The following is a 21,024-nucleotide window of genomic DNA, read 5'->3' as shown; positions in this document are numbered from 1 at the left end:
CATAAATGAGTCTGAAAACATGAAATCTAAGCAAATTACTTACTATAGGGTATCATAAGGCTTTTCTCCCATCAGGAGTGAGTAGACCAGTGCTGTTTCTGAGAAAACGTCCTCAATGATTCGCTCTATATTGATCCAAGCTCTCCAAACTCCATCCACCTGGCATAACTACTAGGTTATAACATTTTCTTTGCAAGGCTCAAATCACAGTCAGATCTACACATCTCATACATCTCAGTCCACAGAGTTTACATGGTAAAATTCAGTCGGTACAGGTTTTCTTGAACTTTGCTGTCTCTCTCTGCTTGCACTCTCCTCATCGTGTTACAAACCATGTTTCAAAAACTAGACCTTCTATATTTGAAGTAATGTGCAGCAAGGCTGGCACAGCTAGAACCTTTATGAAGCTGTCTGTTTGACCTTAGACCAAGTTACGTCAGTGTCTGCATTATTATTCCCTAGTGCTTCTTTAAACATAAGAGAATATGTTTATGCAGTTATGAAAATACTCAGTAGTCCAAGGAAAACAGCAGTATTTTAAGGGCCTCTGTCATATAGGATGTTTTGGCATTGATTACATAAATAGGCTATGAAAGATAGAAGTCAGAATGGAAGCACTCAGACTTTTTCCTAGTAGGGAAAACAATCTTTTCTGATGGGCAGTAAGGAGACTGAACTGCAGTGCTGGGAAAGGCAGCCCAGAGACTTTATGAAAAAAGGTTCCGTGTTTTCAGATTACAAGTTATCATCACATCCGAGATATGGATATCCTCACTGTGTGAATATGCTGACCTGAAGGCTACTGTAAGCACTAATAACTTTGACCTTCAGCAAGGAAGAGCCACATGCGTGCACTTAAAGGATCAATTCAATACAGCAGATGTTAAGACATGTTTGTTGACATGGAGTTACTTCTGAACGTATCCAGTTACTCAACAGACATTTTCAACCAAGCATGCATGAAAATACTACACGAGCACATGAGGGGATAAAACTTTAAGTAGAGAATATGTTTGGATCCTTTTTTTTCTCCTTAAAATCACTGTCATTGCGGAAACAAGTGGTCACACCTGTTTATTTGATACAAAGAAAAGGATAATAAGATATCACACTCCTGAACATAACTCCTTTTATGGTTACTGCTAGTCCTAAACCAGTGTTTTCTTTCTTCTATCTGTTCCCCCAAAAGAATATTTCAAAAAATCAAGCAAAAGAACACAATGTGATTTTACCTGACAAAGATGAAATAAGCCCAGAGAAGGAAGTGAGTGACTAACATTCAACTAAACATAACACAACACACTGGTAAACAGAAGTTAGAACATCTTCTGAAAGGTTGTATTTCCAAATATGGCTAGCATTACCTTCTCTCCACTCCAACCAAAGGCAGTGCCTATGTAACATTAGGCTTTACAATAAGCAAAGTTAAATCCATGTCAAGTGCTACAGAAACACCACCTTTTAACTAACAGCTACAAATGGGAGATACTATTGTATGCAACTACTTTAAAAGCATCCAGCACTACAAGAATAATCTACACAAAAGCAGACTTCTCATTAATATGAAATCAGCAATTACAAAACAGGAACATAGCACAAGCCAGCAGAAGAGAAGAGAAGAGAAGAGAAGAGAAGAGAAGAGAAGAGAAGAGAAGAGAAGAGAAGAGAAGAGAAGAGAAGAGAAGAGAAGAGAAAGAGAAGAGAAAGAGAAGAGAAAGAGAAGAGAAAGAGAAGAGAAGAGAAGAGAAGAGAAGAGAAGAGAAGAGAAGAGAAGAGAAGAGAAGAGAAGAGAAGAGAAGAGAAGAGAAGAGAAGGAGAAGAGAGATTCATAGTTTTGAATGATTACAGACCTGATACACATGCCTGATATTCAAGAGTTCCTTGGCAAAACAACAAATACTTCATGCATAGTGCTGTTGCAGGATCTGCTCTAAGCTCCTTATTTTTCTTATAGCACTTTGGCAAGGATCAAGTTGAGTTTATTTATGGGTTCAGTGGAATTACACTCTCTGTCAGAGTGCAATTGTAATACAAAGCCAAGGTACAAGGGAGTCAATTCTCTGTGCTAGGTAATTCGTACAAACATGCCTTCCCTTTCAGCAAGCTGTATGTTCCTTACTCACTCAAAACAAAACTACAGATGATGAATTCCATTACTATTCTGATTCACTACAATTTCACCTACATTTTTTACTAACATTAGGTAGAAAAACAAGCTCCAGCTATACAATGTAATTATTGGGAAACCTACGTTCCAGATGAGGTTGACATGCTGATACTGTTTGGACCTCAATATGACAGGAGTAAGATTTTGAAAGCTTTATTCTAGAGAAGATTCTGAGTAACTTGATTCAGTTTTGAAGGCAGCCCTGCACCAAGCTGGAATTTGGACTAGACAATCCATAGAAGTCCCTTTCAACCTATATTTTTTTCTGCAATTCTGTTGCATATTTTATCATTCTAAATGCAGCTCTAGTCCTCAGAATAAGCTAACAAATCAGCTATTTCTTTCCAATTGCACTTCAGTGTTTCCCAGAGGAATGGCTTATTGTCCACAATAGAGATGGTCAGTCATTTGCCTTTCTAGATTCATATAAAGGGTTATGCATCCATTTGGACTTAAAATTTGGAGTCTGGTGCTGATTAGATAATGTCTGCCCTATATAAGATTTTTCCTTACAGCCTTTGGACAGCAGTAGAAGAAATCTCTTGGGTGTTGTTGCTCAAGATTTCCTCTTTCTAGTACTAAAATAGAACAATAGGATCCTGCCTATATATGAATTAAATCCAGAGAATATGTTCTTTGTGGGCTCATTTTTACTTTGGTATCATCAAGAATTGAAGTCATCCAAACAGACCATGTACAAACAGTCAAACCTGAACAGATCTGAAGACGCAAAGAATTTTGTATTCTAGTTTCTTTTGTTTTGGTCCACTACTCTGATTAAATAGAAATGAACTGTCACTTTATATTCAGATCAGACCAATAAGAGATTACCCTTGTAAGAGAAAGCAGCATTAGGGAGGGCAGTATAAGGTTTATGACTGTGAGAGTCTCATTTAGGGTCTCTGGATAGAAATTAACAACTTGCTAGGTGTTGTGTTGTTACCATGCCTATGAATGAAATTCACCCCTAGAAGAAAGCTTCTTGCTAGTTTCCTTCATGCAATTTCAAGGGCAGGGAGGCAGTCCAGTGTCTTCTCCCAAGGTTAACACAGTCATTTAAAACACCACAGTCAATTGTCCATCTCCCAACCGCTGATTAAAGTCAGGGTACCAGAAGCATCTATTTAAATGAGAGCAGCCCCAGTATGGCAGCAATATGTAATAGATCATCACAAGGCATGCTGTGTCTCACTTACCTCACAATAATGACTCAAGTTAGTTAGAAACTGGCTGTTCACCTTACTCAGGTGTTTGAATTCAGTCATATATACAGAGAGATATACAAGTCTATCTATCAGCCATAAAATATTTTAGTGCTCCATTTTATTACGTATTTTTTATTATAACCAATATTAAAAATCAATTCCCTCTAGCCTAATGTAACCCTTCTATGCTCAAAACTGTATTAAACATGGAACATTTTGTTGCAAGGCAGAACAATAAACAGATATCTCACTTTAGGGGGAATTCTAAAAAAAACCCTATACAATTAAATAAAATTGACTCATTAGAACAGTTTCTAAAAGACCTTTTGACAGTAGATCATCCAAGTGGGATAGGTGAGCATATTTGCTTTTGGAAATAGCCTACCTAAACTCAGTAATGACTGTCCTAAAGAATTTATTGTTTGTACCATCTATGGGCTGGTTCCTGAAGTCACAGGTCCAGAGCTATTTTTATTATATTGCTTTAATCTGATCATTATTACATGATCAGTGCTTTCACCATGTTATTTTTGAACAAGTCTCTAAACTTCTCAGCGTTAGGAAAAAACCTTAACAAAGGTGAATCCCAGGTGTCTGGTGAAAAGCAGTAAATCTGTCCCCATGAGATTTATTAATTTCAGATCAATCACATGATTTCAGGAGCTGACAATTTTTTTACCCACTTGGAATCAAAATTATCACAACTGTGGTTTGGCTGCCTTGTAAGACTAGGCTCCTGTCATATGGAAAGGCACACAAAGGACCATTTGTGTTCACGTTCAGTCATCATTTCTAAGAGATCACTGAAAACTGGGCCCCAAAATGAAGCACCGAATTCCCAACAAAGCTCAACATGTGGATGGTAAATTCTTCTGGAAAAATGCATATAACAAGACTTTCTGGGTAGCAAGGGTTTTTACAGTCCGTTCGTGGATATGGCGTGTGAAGTTGCATTCCATACCCTTAATTTAACAAAACATCTTTTCTCTCAGAAGGCTATTCTCCTTTTAAAGATAACTTGGTCCTACAAGGTTTTGGGTAATTCTAGTACATGCTAAGTTAGACTAAAATGTAGTCTAAATCAAGGAGAATTTTGCTATCATTTTTAACACGGAAAGTATTATTCTCTTATAGATAACTTGGTAAAACCAGGATGAACTCCACATTTCTCTTGACCTCCTTTATACCTTCTCAGGTAACATTAAGGAATTAGAAACCGTCCCTAAATTGCCTTGCAGGGGGAACACGAATTTGAAGGGGCATCACCACATACTGAACTGACAGAATGACATTGCATCTCTCATGCAAGCCCTTGACATAGGTTATGTTTTCAGAAGAGCAGAACACTAGCAGGAGTAAAATGAGAACAGCCAAAGAAAGCAGTATTTGACCAGCTAGCATGGGATCAGATGTCAGCAAACACGGGCTTTTCATGAAAGCATAACCACATCCAGCACAATTTGGACCCTCTGTGATTTACCCTCAACTACCGAGCTAAGAACTAGGGAGCCACAAAACACCCTCTGCAGAAAATCTTGCCATGAATCTTTGTTTTAATAGGCCACTGAGCACAGACTTTTCCCTGACTGACCACCCAGAAGAGCTCATCAAATCCCACTTTAAAAACATTTCTGTCAAAGGCATTTTAATCCAATCACTCTTGTGCATTTTATGATGCTCTAATTTATGGTTTTAATCTACTACAATTCTTTTATAATTGTTTGTGCAGTGACGCCTGACAGGGCATGCTTTATAAATAAACTGAATTTATGACTATTTATAACCTCTCCCTCTTGAAATTTCTAAGCAACTAAATTTGTCCCACAGTTCAATGTTCTAAGGTTGGAGACTCTCAGTACACATTCATAACAAACACAGAATATACACCATATGCATGTATATGAGAGAGACACAGAGAGAGAGACAGAGATGGAGCGTGTACATGTGTGTGACCTTTCCTTTCCATGAGTATCTTAATGGCATATTTAATATTCTGTTCATACTGCTCATGACAGACAGGAAAAACACAACTAAAGGGAATGAAGAATGAAAAGTCCTTGCAGATTCTTTTTGTGAGGGAACGGTTTTCAGTTTTTGTTTGCTACACCTGAGTAAGATTCTGTTTGCTTCCTTGCTACTTGGACAGGGCACATGAAATGAAGCAGCTGTAAGGGCCTTTGACAACCAGCACATAGAATTCATTTTATTTCCTTAATGGAACTCTAATTGGTAATTAAAAACATGACTGTGACCTGTGCAGTACCCAGAGACTAGAAATGGACTTCATTTTAAACAGATAAAGCTCACAAGGCTGTAGCTCTGCAGAGCAACAACATTTCTTATTGGCAAGAAGAGAAAGAAGTGCTTCAGTTTTTAGCAGGTTTTACTAATTTAGGCTAACTGAAAAACCCAAACAACTGATATTCTTTGCCAGTTCTGTCCCTTGGTAGACTCCCACCAGCCACTCTGATGACCCTCACTGTAGTGGCTGCTGATGTTGAAAGTGGCCCAGGGAAAAGAAGCTGGGAAGTGGAATTTGGATTCTTGCCCCACCCCCAATGCTGGGGAAAGCATTTTCATTTCTCGTAAGATAAGTATGTGTTTCATCCTTGTGTGTGTATTGCAGAGGTAAAAAGGCAAACTAATAATCTTGCCACTATCTTCCACCCAGTTTAGGCTGGTACCAGGTGTCAGGTTGGTGTAACCTCAGCCTGGAGGACACTAGGTTACCCTCACAAATATCACAGCAGCACTTGGATGGGTACAGAGTAAAACAGGGTCATGTCATAACAAAATATCTGGATTTGCTTCAAGTGAGCCAAACACAAGGATCTGGGAATGTTAAAACATTTTTGTTCAATAAAAATGTTTACACATAATTCTCTGTTATTTCTGCAATGAAACACTCTGAGAATTTTCCTTTAGGGATAGTAGAGAGGAGGAATATCCTATACAGAATACTTCACACCTTTTATTCTAATATTCACAGAAATATGTTTTGAAACACTGAAATTTCCCAGACGACATCTATATTTCCACCAGCCTGACAGATAAATCTGCAGGAGGGAAGACAGAAAGAAGAGAAACAGCTCTGAAATGTGCTAATGCATTTAATTCATTAAAAACAAGCAAGAAGGATTTCTAATGAGGTTCAGGCATTAATAAGGAACAAATATTGCACCTATGCCACGCTTTGCAAGTGAAATTTCTTAAAGAGCTATAGTGAGCTATGAATTTTCATGCCAGAGGAGAGGCATCCTGTGTACCTATGCCTTCTCTTACTGTGATAAACTTTTAAGACAATATTTATTTTCCTGTATAGAAACTTAGAACAAAAACTAAGAAAAATATTAGACCCAGGGCAGTAAAAGGTCAGGAACATTATTAATATCCTATACTGCTCTTTGATTAAACTCAGCTCTATTATCTTCTGGTTAGTTTGCTAAAAGGCATATTCTTCCTACTTAAAGAGTGGCTTTGTCTCCTGCAAGTATCGCAGGATGCAAGATCCCCATCTAAAAAGAAAAATAGGTTTCAGCTGGCCTGTCTCAAAAACAACCACAAATCCCACCCGCAAGGAGAATTCCCTTTCATCAATTACGGTCAAATCCTTGTGATGCCCATTGCTTGGGAGGTTACTCCCGGTGAAATGATCTCTAAGAACTCAGCCAGATTTCCTCTACGTCAGACAGGCTGCTGGTCGAGGCTGGCAAGCGTTTTGCCAAATGGACTGGTATTTCAAAGATTTTCTGTTCACTTGATGAAAATAAGATGTTACATGCTTTGTGTTTTCACTTACTCTGTTCCCAAGGGTCCCTCTCTCTCCGATCACCCCTCAGGCTCTAAGCAAACGGGATTCATATTGATCTGCCTGAAAATTATTTTTAATGCTATTAATGTTATAGGCTGCTGTACTGGATGTCTTCCCAGTTTTTCATTCTGACTAGTTCTGACTGATCTGCAAAACACTAAACCCATCACTTTTGCCTTGCTGCTGGCCAAGTCCCAGCTCACACCACAGAAATAAAAGGCAGCCAATGCCTGCACTTGAACTTTATTGCGGCATAAGTGTTTTCTTGTGCTCACTACGTACTCCTCATAGCCTCCAAGACTCTGTACAGTGTCATTCCATGAGTCACTTTCTGGCTTTTTACCCCTCCATTACCCCACTCTGATTTTTGTACATTTTAGGTCATGCACATTGAACTTGAGCTCATTGCTGCCAGTGCAAAAGTGACAAGAGCTGGATAAACTCCTGGATGCCATTGTAAGACAATTTTTTTTCCTATCGTGTTACCTCCCAGTCAAACATGCAATGCTCAGTGTGTGTAACTGTAGACTACCATGTTAAACTCAGAAACATCAAATCAAACTATGTATTTAATATTGAAAAAAACAATACCTTAAATGAATAGTATGTTATTACAGGTAAAATTTTTAAGATTCATTGCATAATAAGCTTAGCCTAAGTTTGTGTGGTTTTTTTTTTTTAAAAGGGGGCAAAAATATGGATTTTTCAAACACCTCAAAAATCTCTCATGGAACAGATTTAAAATTAAGTCCTTATTTGGACATAATTTCCACTAACTCCTAGAAGGTCTGCATGAGTAAGAACTGAGTAAAACCTGAGTAAGTACAATAAGCCTTTGCCCAGTAATACCAGGAATATTCTCCTATAGTAGCATTAATTTGAATTGCACAGACTTGGGGGATTTTAGTGTTTTCTTTTAATTGTTCACAAACTGTGCTAAGGCATTGTTGTGTTAATGTTTGGAATTGATTAAAAATTATACTTAAATAGAATAAGCTGCTATAAATTACTGGACTGCAAAAAGGGTGAAAAAAGTAAGAAACACAGAACGAGTGAAAAATGGTTTGATATTACTCTTTCATTCAGTTTTGACCATCTGTGGTACCGTTAGTAACACAAGGTGGGAGGAGAACGAGTTTCACAGGTAATAAGCTTTGCTCAGTCTATAGTTTATTCTGACCCCTTGAAAGACTGCATGATCAAACAAAGCAACCTATTTTTTTTCATAGAATATTTTACAGATAGAAAAGGACTTTGTGATTAAATTTTTTCAAACGCTTTTAAGGTTTGCTGAAATCCCCCTTTTATTCATTCAGTCTAAACTCTAACTTTCCAAAGTAATTTTTTTTTCTCTCACAACCACTCCCTTCTTAAAGGATCCATCACGATTCATGAAGATGTAAAAAAACATTAGTAAGGTAGCATGTCACAAGGACTTGTCTCAAGCCCCTGAGCATGACTCCACAAGCTACTCTACACAACTTATCTTCCTGCCACAGCTGTCACTTGCATATCCTGTTTCACTCTCCTATGCTGTCTCACTCTACTTTATTTCCACAAGGAGATGAAACAAAACAAGCAAGGAGGACTATGAAATCACTGGCCTATAGCAAAGGTCGTAAAATAAAATAATTAACAAAAATTCTTTAATTTTAATTAGCTTTCCTCCTACAGTCATTCCCTTCATGAAATGTTCAATCAAGAATTGATGCCATTAGATTCATTGTACTATTATATGATGTTTAGTTAGGTTGTCACATGGAGCAAAGGAAATTATAGTGAAATCTCTTGTATAACTTCCCAGATGTGAAACCAGGAGGTCTAAATTATCCCACAAGTCTTCTAGAGCTGACTGAAAGGATGAATTGTAGAATCATAGACTACCAGGGACCTCAAGGATCATCTGGTCCAACCTTTCTTGGCAAAAGCACAGTCTAGACAAGATAGCCCAGCAACTTGACCAGCCAGATATTAAAAGTATTCAGTGTTAGGTAATCCACCTAATTCCCTGGGAAGTAGATTCCAACGGTGGTTTGTTCTCATTGCAAAAAATTCTCTCTTGTCCAGTAGGAATCTCCCCAGAAGTAACTTGTACCCACTACTCCTTGTTTTTTCCATGTGACTCCTTGTAAAAATGGATTCTCCTCCTTCTTTGTAGCCACCCTTTAAATACTTGAACACGGTGATACGGTCTCATCTAAGCCTTCTTTACTCAAAGCTGAATAAATCCATTCCTCTCAGCTTTTTCTTATATGGCAGACTCCTCAGTCCTTTGATGATCTTTATGGCCCTTCTCTGGACCCTCTCTAGCCTGTCCACATCATCTTTGTACAGAGGGGACCAAAACTGAACATAGCATTACAGGTGTGGTCTGACAAGCACTGATTGGGATGATGACTTCTTTATCTCTGCTAGTGATGGTCTTATTGATGTAACCCAGCATCCTTCGGGCTTATTTGCCACAACAGCACGCTTCGTTCATATTGAGCTGCTTCTACACCAGGATCCCCATGTCCCTTTCAACAGAGCTGCTCCCCCCATCCAGGTAGCTCCCAGACTGCGCTACACTTCTAGATTATGTTCTCCCACATGCAAGACCTTATACTTGTCCTTGTTGAACTTCATAAGGTTCTTGTTAGCCTACTTTTCCAGCCTATCCAAGTCTTCCTGCAGGGTGTCTCTCACTTCAGTATCCACTTCTCTAGTCATTTTGGTATTATCAGCAAACTTCATCAGGGTAAACTTGATCCCATCATCGACCATTCATGAAGATATTAAAGAGTTCGGGGCCAAATATTCATTGCTGGGGAACCCCACACATGACTGGTTTCCAGTTTGAAAAGGAGCTAATTACCACCATCCTCTGGGGGCAGCCTGTCAGCCAGTTTCCCTCCCAGTGCACAGACCACTTGTCCAGACCATAACACATCAGTTTCTCTGAAAGGAAGCTGTGGGAGACTGTATGAAAAGCCTTGGAGAAATCCAGGTAGACACTGTCCACTGCTTGCCCCACATCAACCATGTGGGTGACTTTGTCACACAAAGCACAATTTGCCCTTTGTGAATCTGTGCTGGTTTTCCTCAGTTATGTGCTTCATTTGATTTGTGATAGTCCTCAGGAGGATTCATGGAATACATGGATGAGATTGCCAGGGATAAGTTTGTCTTATCACCTTAGAACTTTAGATCTTCATAACAGACTCCAGGGGCTACAAGTCAATCACAGATCAAGTATAACTTGATGTCATGCTATTGCAATACAAAAGAAAAAGCAAACAACACACTCAGATGTGTAAACAAATGTATAAACCACAAGATGTAGGAAAAAAATCCTTCTGCTGTACACAGCAGGACTGAAAGTTCTGCTGAAATTCTGTGAATAAAGGAATACATGGATGGACTGGGGAGGAACCACTGGAGAGCAACAAGGATCTTCTGAGGCTCAGAAAAATGACCTGACATGAAAGACTGTTGTGAGACTGTTCAGCATGAAAGTGAGGCAAAGCTATACATGGCTACAGAGATAAGGTGAATAAGTCATTTACTTGCCTTGACCTTGGACTTGGCAGGAAGTAATGGCTTTACACTGGCACAAAAGAAGGTTTAAGAAAGCCAATAAGGAAACCTTTCCTTGAGATGCCCAGTACTGATGACATGGCTGTGCCACAGTACACTGCCTGGGTTATGGACTTAAAATTATTAGAGGTTAAATCCTCCTACAGGGCAGAATAACTCAATGGCCTCCCAAGACATCATCTCGCCTTAGTTTTTGCATTTCTGAGGCTGTAATAGTTGTCCAGGCCACAAGATTCAGTCATAGAATCATAGAATAACCAGGTTGGAAGAGACCCACCGGATCATCGAGTCCAACCATTCCTATCAAACACTAAACCATGTCCCTCAGCACCTCGTCCACCCATCCCTTAAACACCTCCAGGGAAGGTGAATCAACCACCTCCCTGGGCAGCCTGTTCCAGTGCCCAATGACCCTTTCTGTGAAAAATTTTTTCCTAATGTCCAGCCTAAACCTCCCCTGGCAGAGCTTGAGGCCATTCCCTCCTGCCCTGTCCCCTGTCACCTGGGAGAAGAGGCCAGCTCCCTCCTCTCTACAACCTCCTTTTAGGTTGTTATAGAGAGCAATGAGGTCTCCCCTCAGCCTCCTCTTGTCCAGGCTAAACAACCCCAGCTCTCTCGGCCGTTCCTCATAAGGCCTGTTCTCCAGCCCCTTCACCAGCTTTGTTGCTCTTCTCTGGACTCGCTCCAGAGCCTCAACATCCTTCTTGTGGTGAGGGGCCCAGAACAGAACACAGTATTCAAGGAGCAGGTGCCAAGTACAGAGAGAGAATAACCTCCCTGGACCTGCTGGTCACACCATTTCTGATACAAGCCAAGATGTCAGATTTGTCTCATCAGGGAGGCAGTTTTCTGTTGGTTTTGGACAGAAAGACACCATGGGACAGTCCTGAATTCATGAGCAAATAGCCTTTCAAAATGTCTTTGACACTCATACAGCTAAAGCAGATCTACAGAAGAAATCTGTTAGCTGTTTGAGATTTCAAGGAATGCTTCCATACGTCATTACTTGGAAAAGGAGCTCAATAGCTCTCTTGAGGGAAACAGAATTCAGGCTTCTCCCCAGGTCTGGTCAGTTTAGAAATGTCACCGCAATCACACGGGAATGGGCTAAGATTTTCTGTCCTTAAGGTGTAGTTTCAGGGTTTCGAAGATTACATCGGAGAAGTTGTGTTAAGTGGAGGAATTTTCGCCTCTCTGAGAAGATTCTCAGTCATTATTTGTTCCAGCTGATCCTCATCTGGGCTGGCAATATTTATGGTAGACGTTTCTCGGTTTCCTCTCTCGTTTTTGTCTCTTGTTTCCTCGATGGATCTTCCTCTGCAGGACATTTGGGAACATGACCTTGTGAATGTTTAGTTGTCTTTTGATCTCTTGTGCTTTGGGTCCACAGAACCCCTGTAGCAGAAATCTATGAGCTTTGCTGAGCACATTTTAATTAATCCTAGACTTAGAGAAATCTGGGGATTAGTGGATTGCTGAACTTCTTATGTCTCTGGAGCAATGCTGGAGTTTCCTTGTTACAAGCAGCAGAGAGAGCGTCAGCATTTGTTGAGAATCTGGCTTATGCCACTGAATCTACTGCTTTCTATAGATCATGGAAGTCTTCAAAGGAGCAATTCTACTAGTTTGAATAAATACGGTCTCCTTCAGCCAAGGGTTGCAATAGACTTCAAAGACATTAATGAATGGATTAAAATATAAATCATACCACATGGGCAAAGAAGAAACTACCTGTTTCACAACTGGGAAATTTGAGAAATACATACGTATTTGAAATTCTGAGATCTTCCAGTATCTAAGTACCCATTTTAGGACAATGACAGCCTGATTAATTTTTTTTCAGAGGCACCAAGTGGTTTGTTGACTAATTGGAGAGACGATGCCTCTGGGGATAAGAGCTTGGCACACTGACTTGGCTGACTTAACTAGCTAACAAGCTAATAGCAATTTAGAGAAGACAAACCTCTGACAAGCATGAAAAGACCTCATCTGTTTAGAAATCTTTGATTACTTCCTGGTGGATGAAAACTGAAATGCTGCTGTCTGCCTCTCTTTGTCCCTTGGTTGCTTCCACTTTACCTCCTGCCTCCTGTTTCTCCTGTCTATCTGTTTGTCTATCTGTCTATCCATCCATCTCTCCATCCTTTTGTCTCTGCTTTGTTGCTTTGTTTTGCACCTCACTTTTCTTCTCTTATATACAAGGATTTCCAGAGGTTTAGCCAAAACTGCAGGTGTCTGGGTCTCCATCTCTAAAACATAAATTGTTCAAAACTGAGGGACAAGTTTGGAAAGTGGACCTACCTGTTTACCACCTTAGGACAAAATCAGGAGTGTGACAGTGGAATCCTGGGGGGATACTTTCCTATTCCATGCTGTAGACAAAGCGTACATACCAGGCAATGTTTTTGAGATACCAAAACAACTTAATTATCTGAGAAAGGTATTTTTTTTGGTTATTTCTTTCTACTATTCTGACAAATAATAGGGGACCCAAATCACCAAAATCCTCCCTCAACCAGCAAATTATGTCTGAACAAAAGCTGTCTGAACACCAGTCTAACAGACTTCTGTTGCCACATTGGTTAAAAAGCAGGGAGGATATAATACAATACATCATAGCATAATGACTTTATTGTATTGCTGCTGATATGTTGCTTCATTTGTTAAAACCTCAATAATCATAGAATTATAGAATAGTTTGGGTTGGAAGGGACCTTAAAGACCATTCAGTTCCAATCCCCCTGCCATGGGCAGGGACAACTCCCACTAGATCAGGCTGCCCAAGGCCCCATCGAACCTGGCCTTGAACACCTCCAGGGATGGGGCAGCCCCAGCTTCCCAGGGCAACCTGCGCCAGTGCCTCACCACCCTCATTGCGATGAAATTCCTCCTTATGTCTAGTCTAAATCTGCCCCTCTCTAGTTCATTATAGCCATTGCCCCTAGAGTCCTATCACTACAAGCCTTTGTAAAAACTGCCTCCCCTCCCACAACTTTTCCTCATTGCTACTTAATCTACAATCGACTGCTGACTGGTGTACAAGAAGACTGCAGCGTGGCTCGCACCATAGCGATTCTCTGCGTTTACACTCCCCAGAGAGTGAGCTGTAATACTTCTCCACACAACAGAGTTCTGCTGCTTCATCTACAAACCCTGACTTGGACCGGTTGCCAGGGTCCTAATGAGGTTGAATCAGACCCTATGCATCAACCTCCTGCTCCTCCTACCTGTTGCAACCATTTTTTTTTTTCTCTGTGAAACCAGAAGAGCCCTTGCAATATTGTGATTCGGTTTGACTAAACCAGTATCTGACAGGATGCATTCTCTGGGTCTGTGACAAAGTAATTTCGGTAGGCCACTATTTAAAACACAGAACAAAAAACCATTGTATAAGAAGATGGTGCACCTACTGGGTGTACATCTTCACATCTCTCTTGTAAAACAGGCACTGTATGGGCTCACTACCAAAGCCATGACACTCCTCCTTGAAAGCAATCAGAAGAATTCATGCTGTGGGTAGGCTGATGAAAATGGAGATATGAGATCAAATTCTGAGGAGGTCATAAATGAAAGGATATACTATTAGCTTCTACTGACAGTAAGCATTCTACCCTAACATAAACTCACCACACTCCTCACAAATCTGCACCAGTAAGCTTTTTGGTGAGAATAGTGCTCTGGGGCATTGCAGTGTGAGCAAGTAAGACCTTCACAAGGAGGGAAATCAGAGCTTCAGTAATCAGTAGGTGCATCAGAAACCTGCGGGTCCCCAAAAAGAGGGATGCAGCTGCATTCTGGACCCAGCTGTGCCCGCAGTGCCCTTCCCTTACCAAGACTCCTACTTTGCACTCTCCCGAGAGCAGCTTTACAGCCTTCTAAAACAATCTTTATGGGGCTGTACCAAGCAGTAATTTCTGAGAGGAATACTGCAGTTTTAGTAGTTATTCTTAACTGTTTAAGAATATGCTGGGTTTTAGGAATAAAGAACCCAAGAGAAAAAGGTATCTTTGAAATTCATCCCAGTTAGGAAGGAAAAAAATATGTGCTGTCACAAATACAAGCCTATGAGCATCAATATGTTTTAATGGATACATTTTCCTCTTATATCTAGCCTCTGAGTTTTTTCACCTCTGAGCAAGACCTAAAACTGTATCAAATAATCTGCACTGCTCTGTAACCCAATACTCCAAGATGACTCCTTGGGAAATTTTCCTTTCTGAACAATTTAATAAGCTGTGATATTAACATCCCAATGGCTTTTCCCTCATGAGTTAGAAGTGTCACTCTCTCTGTTTTGACTAATTTCTGCTAGACAAATACAGCCTACCTCTATTAGAGAAATTCCCATGTTCTGCATTTTTTTAACTGGAGAGGCTTTCTTTACTTTGTAGCCTGAGCTCTTAAGTGGCTTTCTCTCATTTAAAAGCTGTATCTCTAACCAGCATGCCTGCATTCCTGTGGAGAGTTGCTTAATCCCTCTGTATGCTCCCTATCTGCCTGCAAGGAATGCACAGCATTCCCAGATCTTTAAATGGAGGCAACACAAAAATCTATTTTCTTTTATTAATGGTAAAGAATCCCTGTACTATTTAAAAAAACAACCCAAAAAAAAACCCCCACCAAAACACCATTCCCCTCCTTTTGGGTATTACCCATTTTTCCTGTTTTACTCATTTATAGCTGATTGGTTATTAACAGCCATGACATATGAGTCATGCAGGATCTAGGACACAGGATGTGTTCAGAGTTGCTTAATCATGTTCTAATATTTAACATGTACACTTGTTTATTAGATAATAGGGTTGTGCATGGTATTTACATTGTACTATATTAATTCGTGATGTTACTGCTAGAAAGGCGAGAGAATGAGAAACAAAAATGATACAGGCAAATGAGGAGGAAGAAAGAAAAGCTAAACCAAATTACAATAAGAAACAGACCCCCAGAGCACGGGAAGGAAGAATTCACATTCAGATTTTTCTGTTGGAGTACTTGCAGGTCCCATTTCAGTTACAACGTTAGCTCAGAGTAACTAACTTTTCACGGTGCTTGTCAAGTTTTATCCAAAAGTAGGCAACCTTTCTATATGTCAAATTTTTCTCTACAATACCTAGCTCCCAAATGCCACTAAAACTCCTTCGGTACATGAGGACAGCCACCCATGCACCAAACCATGACTTCTGCTGCCTGTTTTGAAAAGTGTGGACATCTGCCTCCACTTCCAAAAGGAAAGGAGCATCCTATATGAAAATAGATGTGTTTTTCTCTCTTCCCTCTCTCATTCAAGCACTTAGCTCTCAGCCAGCACAGCAGACACAGCTTTCAAAAGAGTACACGGAAGGAAGCCAAGCTGTCTCAAAGCGAAGCAGATGATTGCAGCACTGCATTCTCTGGTGGTGCATGCATGTAGATGAAAACACAATTTAGCCTAAGGGTTCCACTCTACAGAATCACTACGTTTTTCATGGGTAGGAACAATAAAAATCTAAATAAGATTACTTGACTGTGAAACTTATCCAGGAATGACAAAAGCTAGGTAGACAAGATGGCAGAAAAGAACAGAAATAAGAGTTGCTTATATATGCACGGGTATTTGAACTCAGGATACTTAAAGAAGGTAATGAATATGTGAAAGCAAAAAATAAATGTGATTTGGCTAACTTCTCTTGGAAACACTTGACAGTTGAACATGGTTTTGAAAGGCCTGAAGGCAGTTTACCACAGGGACTGAATCAAGGCAGCTTTGCATGACAGAGGACAAATAGCATTTTACAACACACAAGTTAGATGCCTATTATAAGGAAATGGTTTACTGTCTCCATAGACCTTCGATGTGGATATAAGACAATATGGAGGACTGCAGAAAGAGCAGTCAAAGAACAGTCAGTGAAGAGCTCGATTTGGAAACTGTTTTGCAAATTAATCATTTGTTACTGCAGTTTTTCTTTTTTTATTCTTCACACTTGATGGTTTTTGTCTTTTGTCCTCCTTCCTGCGACTTCTCCCACTTTCATCCTTCTTCATCACCTCTATTTAAATGCGCTCTCTTCTCTTTCTGTCAGTATTTCCAAACCACTGATAAAACACTACAATAACACTTTAATCCATATACTGGTTTTGTTTAATAGAACCCTACAAGAAAAATATAATCCTTGGGAGTCATCGGGTACCAACAAAATGGCATGAGAAGTCCAAGCAAGACAGCACCAAGAAAGAATAAAGTACAAAGCCAGGCTCAGCTCAGAGAAAAACAAGAGGTCTGAGGATCAGTGGTCCTCTGGCTCTTCTTTATCAGCACAGAGAGACCATTAGTGCTGGCCACACATCTGATTACTAACTCTCCTCTCCTGATTTACAGGGAAATTCTGTGATGATATCACGTGACTGTTCATCAAGTGATTTGAGCAGAGGTTACATGGACAGGAAAGTATTCCCAATTGCTGGTCCTAACCTCTGGAGGCAAGAGGTGCTTATCTTCTACCCTGTACTATGAACAAAATGACTCTGTATTAATTCCTAGAAAACAGAAGACCCGAAAGTCCCACAACTGTGTTTCCCCATACTACAAACAGTCCTGCGGTGGGCAAAACAGTGAATCAGAGTCAACAGTTTAAAAACCACCTCTCCAAATTTTGCCTGCTCTGTCTGCACCAAAGCACCTACCAACATTTCCTGAGCTATTCAGTAGCTCTTGTTGTCTTCAGTGGGAAAGCAAATAGAGTTGTTTTCCAAGCAAGCAAAGAATTTTGTACTTTTTAAACTAGATTCTACCATCATTGTGTTTGTGGTAGATGCCCATTTATTATCTTCAATTCCCCTTCATGCCTAATTTCCAGCAGCAGTTCCAAACTGGCCCACCTGGTTTTCAACCCAGCTGTTCACCTGGCTACCCAGAAGAAGCAGCTTGATCTGTGCTCTCAGGAAGTCCAATTAATTTTGCAGGCATCCCTCATGTATTCCTCAAACCTAGGAATTCATTTCAATTTCTTCTCCTTTTTCCCCTTAGCCACCAAACAGTTTTCTTGTTAAGCAGTCTTTAAACAAAATGCACTTATCCCCTTCCAACATTGTAAACACCTCAGTGACATGGCAGAAAAGCTAAACCGTACAGTGATTAAAATATCACTTCAATTTATTTCCCAATTCAAGATATCAAGGCCCACACACTACAGACAGCTCTCTTAGAAAACAGAATCTGAAAAGCACAAAATTCATGCCTCATCTCTGCAAAGCTTGTCCAGAAACGTTACCACTTTAATACATCACAAGTGATCATAAAACCAGCAGCATCTCTAATACCAAAATACAGCAAAGCCTTATAATAATTGATTAGATTTAAAGGAGAAAAGACATCCAATAGATCTATGTCCTCTGCCAATCTGCTAAAGGAAAAAGAGTAAAGCAGACCAGTTTACAACATTGGAATCTGACTCCTACGATCACTAAAGGTCATTTGTCTCCATAACCCAGAAGGCACCTGCATTTTTCATCCTGTTGAATCGTATTACCAACTTTTGCATTCTTTGCCTTGTTAACAAATAGGCCTTTAAGTCTTGTTTCTTTTAAACTGTAATTCAACTTAAAAACCCAACACGGAATAATCAAAACATCTGTGCAGGATATTTGCTAGATGGGGTAGGTGGTGGAGGGAAGAGACTGAAAAACCCTCAGCCTGGTTTCTGCAGGGAAATAGGAAAGAAATGCTACTGTCTGGAAGTAGAAAGGCAACGTTCAAGTACAAGAGTGGCAACAGCTGTGGGAATACAGAAAAGATACAGAAATTAAGGAACATTACTTTGGTATGCCCATAGAAATATAAATTAAATCTACATAACATTTTGAACCGCTAGAGCTCCTTACAGTGAAACACATGTTCTTTAGGTATGTCAAGAAAATCTGAATGAACCAATTTATCTAGATGATATTATACACCAACAGAAGTTTTCTGGTTTGCCTGGACATTAGAAGTGGTGTCATTAAAACCTCCACATTGACTGCCAGTCATCAGGAAGACATGATCATTTTTTTAACAGTTCTTACCAATTTACAGAAGACACTGCTTTAGAATCATATTAAAGACTTGAGACTTTAGTTTCAAATAATATTAAAAGGGGGAGTGAGTGAGAAACTAAGGATTTCTTCTGTCCTAGGCTTCAGATGAGCAAAGTCTCATCAGGCACAGTAATGCTTTAAATCCGCTCACAGAAGCACTGAATTAGGGAAACTATTCTGTCTAGAGCAGAAGAAAACACCACAAGGCTGGTTTTGTGAGTACCTCTTCTGCATTTTTTTCAGGCTCACTCAGAAGCTCCTCACAAACATGGAACTTGTTGCTTAAAACTAGGCATTCAACAACAAAACCTCTGGCCTATGTGATTTACCCAAATCATACACAGTGAGCTGAGGCTACCAGGGGGCACAACCCAGAACTCTGCTCAGTCCCCTCTTCTGCCAACACCATCTGCAACGCGCATGGTAAAAGTGCTAAGAGGTAAACATCTTCTTACATGTGGTCTTCTCTCAGCAAAACAAACATACTAGTTTTAATTAGCTTATTATTGCTGTCAAGTTAATTATTGTTGCTGTTCTTATTAATTTCTACCCATCATCTTTCCTGTAAGGATTCACTAGCTTCCTTGGAGAAAGAAGTGTGTCTGAAGATAATGATTTCACTGTTTTTCCTCCTCTGCCTGCTTCTCAATTGCTCTTTTATATTGAATAATCTTTTATATGGTAGTTTAATTAGCCAGTTATGAGCATGCTTGGGTATTTTAAGGAGGAAGAATCATTGTTTACTTGCTAGTAATTAAGTGGGGTTGCATTTGATTTTGGTGTCAGGAAATTTATGAGTATTATTTTTCTGGGTGACAGTACCAAATATTAAAACCATAATTATTTGCTTATATTGTGGTACACTGAATAGTGAAGTAAATTTCCACGACTGCAGACTTTGGGCTTCTAGGGGATTATAATTGGTATAACTGATCTGGTTATACTCGTTAGAATGTAGAAAGAGCAGTTGAGAAAGGGATACTTCTAAGAAAATCTCATTGCTTTTGGAAGGCTTTGCTGAATTCTCAATTCACCTGTCTGCCGTCAAGATCAGCACAAACAGCTTCCAACCCCTTCTTCCCCCCTCATGAGTACAGGCTTAATCAAGGATCTTAACGGGTCTTCTGTGGTCCTTGTGATCTGTATGCAGCAGCTGTACTCGAAAGTCAACATTCATCTTGAGAGACCAAGAGAAGCTACATATAATGGAGGAAGTCTCTGCTCGACACTAACAAATAAGACAGGTTGCTAGAAGACAGTTACAGGCCTGAGTGGAAAGAACAGTGAAGAGCGGTGGAGGCACAGACACCGACACTCAACTCTTACCTTTCAGCATCATCCCGAGAAAGGGAAGTGGTGGTAACATACTGGCTGCAATTCTGCTCTGCTAGGAATGGCAAGCCTTCCCAGTAAGGTATTTTTTAAAATGCAGAGACTGGGAAGCAGGACTAAAGAAAACCACGTGAGCCCAACTCATGATGTACCTCTGAATATTGCTATTAATTTCCCAAATTCAGATCCTACTTGTGACACTCATTCTTCCTTTCCAGCACGAATAGCACAGAATGACGTAGAAACAGTACACACCTCCTCAGACTCCAACTCCATTTCTCAATCTCTCAATTTGAGAGGCATACATTATTCTGTCACTCTAGCTTATTTGAGCACAGTTTTAAAACTTCCGCTTGTGCATTACAGGGAGCAAGACTTCTGCCATAGGTGAAGCCAATTCCATCATCCATACTCCATAACTCATACAGTGAAAGCACTTAGAAAACAGCAACAGGAGAATCACTGAGCGTTTGATAACACAAAACAAAGAGCAAAATATTTAGTGCATTGAGTCAGGGTGAGAGAAACAACATATTCCCGCCAGTGTACTTCATGAGAGAGTGACTAGAATGAAGAGATGCCTCTAGGGTATCTACAGTTCAGATTTCTGTTCCAGTTGTGAGAAAACCAGCACAGCTCTTGTAGTTTCCAGTAGCACTGCTTCCAGCTTCATTAATGGATAAGAAAAAAGATAAATTTTTTTTGAAAAAAACTAAAAATTCCCCATAACACATCCCCTGATTTGCTACTCTTCAAGCAAATTTTAAGGAAGATTGTAAACCAGCTTTTCTACACCACATTTTGCGCTTTCTTGAATATTGTCATTGCTCTTTTCAAATCTGTTTTTTTTTCCTGTAAACTCTGTGTCTATTTAAAACCAT

The 21,024-nt window shown here is 39.9% G+C and overlaps 1 protein-coding gene across 23 annotated transcripts in view; it reads right to left on the bottom strand.

The window, feature by feature from the left end:
* The window catches only part of CACNA1C (calcium voltage-gated channel subunit alpha1 C), a 480,521-nt gene that overhangs the window by 203,036 nt on the left and 256,461 nt on the right, over positions 1–21,024 (bottom strand). The gene's annotated exons all lie outside the window — the stretch shown is intronic.

The sequence above is a fragment of the Phaenicophaeus curvirostris genome, chromosome 1, assembly GCF_032191515.1.
Source record: "Phaenicophaeus curvirostris isolate KB17595 chromosome 1, BPBGC_Pcur_1.0, whole genome shotgun sequence".
NCBI classification, from domain to species: Eukaryota; Metazoa; Chordata; class Aves; order Cuculiformes; family Cuculidae; genus Phaenicophaeus; species Phaenicophaeus curvirostris.
The sequence above is the reverse complement of the archived record's forward strand: the minus strand, read 5'-3'. Positions and strand labels throughout refer to the sequence as shown.